Consider the following 4,542-nt stretch of genomic DNA (forward strand, 5'->3'; position numbering starts at 1 on the left):
AGAGAGAGAGAGAGAGAGAGAGAGAGAAGGTGGACTGTGGATGTTGGTCCTCGGATTTCTCGGGTTACCCCGGAGGATAGATACGAATTTCCGGTGTTCCTGCTAGCTACAAACTCGTATGTGTCCCTCCCATTTTCTTCCATGTTTGCACGCGCATATCTGTATAAGTATTTATATACACTCGCCCTAAAAGTATATGTATCAATATATCTAATGTTAGCATATTCCGCTATTCTATACAAGAATACTTACGTTATATATTGTTAAATTCGTAATGTCAAATTTGAGTTATTTCATCATTTCTATAAGTCGCTCTACACACTGACCCTACTTAGGGTGCATTCCATTTTGGGCTTACAGCAATTATAATTAGTTTATAATTATACATAACGGAATTCTGGTTGATACAATATTTCTGATAAAATCTACTAGAATTCTTATTTTTATCAGAATAATTATATTACTCAGAATTCTAGTTATTTCAACTAGAATTCTAATAAACTTAACCAGAAAATTTTGATTCGTCCATTTTCCATCAGAATTACTATTTAATCCAATCAGGCCATTTTTCTCAGTATACATACCTTCTAAAGTCTAAAGAATAACGGTGTAAACGTAACACCATGCAGTGTCTATATAATTCTCAATGTGTTATAGTTAAATTAACACCAATGTAGTATGGATTTAACACCATGGGTTTTAAATCTACACACCCATGGCGTTAAATTTACATTGATGGTGTTGATATAAAAATACTTGAGGTTTTTTAAATCTACACCATGTTGATGTTAATTTAACATCATGGTGAGACCAACATGGTGAGACATCGATCGTGAATGTTAAAACCACACCGATTTTTACACACATTTTTTAGAGTGTATGTTAATATAGACGTTGTTTACGTTGAATTGGCCACAGAAATAGATTCATATTTTGACACATATGGAAATTAAAAATGACAAAATGTTATTTAACTCAAGTGATTAGGTTACCATTGCTTCTTTGATATCTAATAGTGTGCAGTCTCAAATCTACGTATCGTCATATGACATTGTCTCCAATTTAAATATCGGCATTCGCATTTGGAAAAAAATGTGGAAACTATATTGTAACAATATGTATTGTATCGAAAACTAACCTAAATAAACTTTAGGTAATAATCACTCTTTATTGCTGTAAAACGTTGCGAAAACCCGAACTCTGATTTTGCTCATTGGCCGCCGATTCCACCAGCAAACTCTCAAAGAAACTCTCGAAAGTAGCTCTGATAAAAGACATCGTGGAAGAGGCGCACCAGCGATTTCCCGATGTCGACGGGCCAAAGGTAGCTCGTTACCGATAACGAGTAAAAGCCTCGTCGGGCGTATTGTGTAAGGCCGAATAATAGTCCGTCCCTCTTGCACCAGCTCCGGAAAAAGAAGTGCCTCGTGTGGCCTGCGGGCCACGTGTCGTTTGGTAAAACCCGGGGAAATCGTATCACCGGAATTTCCAAGCGAGAGATGCCGAACTTGCATCTCATGCAAATAAACGGCCGCCGATGCGATAGGCAAATTTCAGTCGATTGTACTTAAACTGCGCGATTATCTTCAATCCGATTAAACGGGTTAACGTTTAAAAATTCCCTGCAAATGCGAACGCGGAATGCGGGATGCGGGATACGGGATGCAACAACGTAACGTGCCGCATGAGGACTGCAAGGCAAGTCGGTTTTGCCTCTCTATCCTCGTTCTACATTACAAATTCGCGTCGGTTTCCGTGGAGAGCTTAAACTCTCAAGTGCTTGATGCATATTTTATGCACTCTCGACATGTGAGTTATAATATTCGAATAATTCCTATAAGAGATCGTCGAAGAGGAAATGATTCTCTTTTTCGTCTTGAAATCTTATTAAGGATGTATGTGTCACGTTTCAAAGCATTACCATGAATATAAAAATTTCACAGATTGTTCTACTATTACAGCTGAATATGCAAAATTTGAACACAGTTTTCATACTGATTTTTGAAATTATTTAATTTTCTTGTTTTCCCCTTAATTCTTATGTAAAATCGCATTTTGTAGTATTTATACTTGCAAATTTAATAATATCGTAAAATTAAAAATTAAAGCAAATTTTTATATCTATACTAATAAAATTCTAATAAACATTCATGCAAAAGTTTATATTTGGAGTCACTTATTTAAAAATTATTTATTTAAAACTGCAAGAAAATATGGTCATTTCGCTGCATAAAGCTATTAAAAGTAAGATTATTTATTTTATTTTTTGTAGTTGATTTCAGGACGTATTCATGATAAAACATTTTTGGCTGATATTAATTGATATTGACTTTTTAGCTGATTTTTTGGCTGATGCTTTTAGCTGATATTGTACAGCCAAACATCCTTAATATTTGAAATTTTTATTTGTCCGGCGCGATTAAGGTTTATTCATAATCCGAAACGTAATAACAGAAAATATAAAAAATACGAAGAAAGAACTCGGTTAAAAATTACAAGAATGGCACTGCAGGTTTATTATCTCCAAGAACCAGAAACACGATTTTTAATCCCGTCGGGACCGTCAAATATATTCGGCCTGTAATTGAAACAGCTTAATGTGGCGTCATCGTATAATTAAAACCGGCGACGAGTTTCCCGCATTGGACTCCCGCGACTGGAGATCTTGGAAATACCGTCGCCATAAACCTGATAACCACGATGGACCAACGGGCGTAATTACCTCGTTACATCGCCGCTGTTTATAGCTTTCGTCGCCGCGCGGAAATATTTAATTACCCACCTTCGTAATTTCCTAGCCCGGACCGAATCGTGTCGGTGAGATTACGAGTTAAAAGATGGAAGGTACGGTTGAACGAAGGCTCCCAACGTCGCCGTTATACGCCAAAAGATTGCCGCTAACATGAGAAAGAGCCTCGATGCTAAGCAGCATCTCAACTATTCAGCTCGACCGAAACACTCTCGAGGCTCCTTCGGGAGTGCCGCGACAATGTTCCGAGTGGTACTAATTATTTGTAATTAGATTTTCTGTGTTCTCTCTTTGCTGCGACAGGCAGTATTCGCACGATGAACAATATCGCGTTTTCCCATGTACGCGGAAAATTTTGTACCGAAATGTGATCTATTTAATGAAAATGTTGCCCACCTTTGCCGAGCAATGCGCTCGTAAAAGTGGAACGCGCGTTTGTACCATAATTAGACGCGTACGCTCGCAGTAGCAGAATTGGGGTAATGTCGTCGAAATAATGAAAACGCGAGCTGTTTCCACTGGTCTATAACCGCCGAGGAAAATCCCGTGATATCAAGCGAAATGCTTCTGTAAATTTGCCTCTAAGTTTTTTTACTTAATAGAATGAGAGATACGGTAGATAACGGTGAATAAATTAAAAGAAACATCAAGACATTAAAAGAGTTTTTCCAAACAATATTTTCAGTAAAACATGGCATTTCCTCGGGCGTCAAATTATCATCTGCAATTTTTTCTCGCACGCGCTGAAGCGTAAAGTATTATTCGCTAACAGGGCTTTGCGTTATTTTTACGGTGTTATTTTTATTGACACGCGAGTTTCTGATTGAACGCTTCCAAAAAATGTCATACCTCAAAACATATCGTATCTTTTTATATAGTATGGAAAATCGTCAAACTCACAAAGAGATCTATAGAATGTTGTGCACACTTTTCCTTACGGAAAAAAACAGTTTTGCTAAAATGTCTAATGTTAACAAAAATGTGTCTCTACTCAAAAAAGTGATCTCGCAGTGTTATAGCAAAAATTATCTAAGTACGAAAAATAGCTAAAATAAATAAATTTCTAGCAAGTACTGCGATATTGGATATGTATTGCATTTAATTATATAGATGACAGAGATAGAATTTAGATTTGTGCTATAAATGCTATGCGTATAATACATAATTTTCTATCAAATACAAAAAAACAGCTACAATTCTAGCTGAAGCAGCAAAATATTTTTTTGCATGTAGAGGGGATTACTTTAACGAACAATAATTAATTAAATGGTGTTTATTTTCTCATTCACCGAATTTTATTGCCGTACCTCTGTGTAGGTCTGAAAATAACTTCATTTAAACCATCAAAATAATTTTATAGAAAGCTCAAATTGATTGCTAGAAACTTAAAATTTTTGCAGCGCTGTCATTAACACTTAAAAGACCCAGTTCCACAACTCATAATTAACTCTTAACCGTGAATTGTGAAACTGGGCCTTAAGAGTTCTCTCTCTCTCTCTCTCTCTATACATAATTATTTTAATAATCCAACAAAATTATTTTAGATTTGTTTGCAGCCAAAGATACTACAGCTTTTTAGATACTTCAGAAAAACCATTCTTTCCGTGCTTCCGTTGAAAACGCTCAATATACAGGGTGGGGAAAAAGTATGGAAGCAAACAATTATTTCCGAAACTATTCATTTTTCGACAAAATGTCTTAGACATAATTTTTATGGTATGAAAAGATGTATTATGTGGCATAGACGGCATGACCTTGAAATGACCCTTACGAGCTGCATACAAATAACGTAA

The 4,542-nt window shown here is 36.0% G+C and overlaps 1 protein-coding gene across 1 annotated transcript in view; it reads left to right on the forward strand.

The window, feature by feature from the left end:
• LOC108768963 (dipeptidase 1) overlaps window positions 1-4,542 on the forward strand; it is a 108,700-nt gene that overhangs the window by 2,901 nt on the left and 101,257 nt on the right. The window lies entirely within an intron of this gene.

The sequence above is a fragment of the Trachymyrmex cornetzi genome, unplaced genomic scaffold (genome assembly GCF_001594075.2).
Source record: "Trachymyrmex cornetzi isolate Tcor2-1 unplaced genomic scaffold, Tcor1.1 scaffold83, whole genome shotgun sequence".
NCBI lineage: Eukaryota > Metazoa > Arthropoda > Insecta > Hymenoptera > Formicidae > Trachymyrmex > Trachymyrmex cornetzi.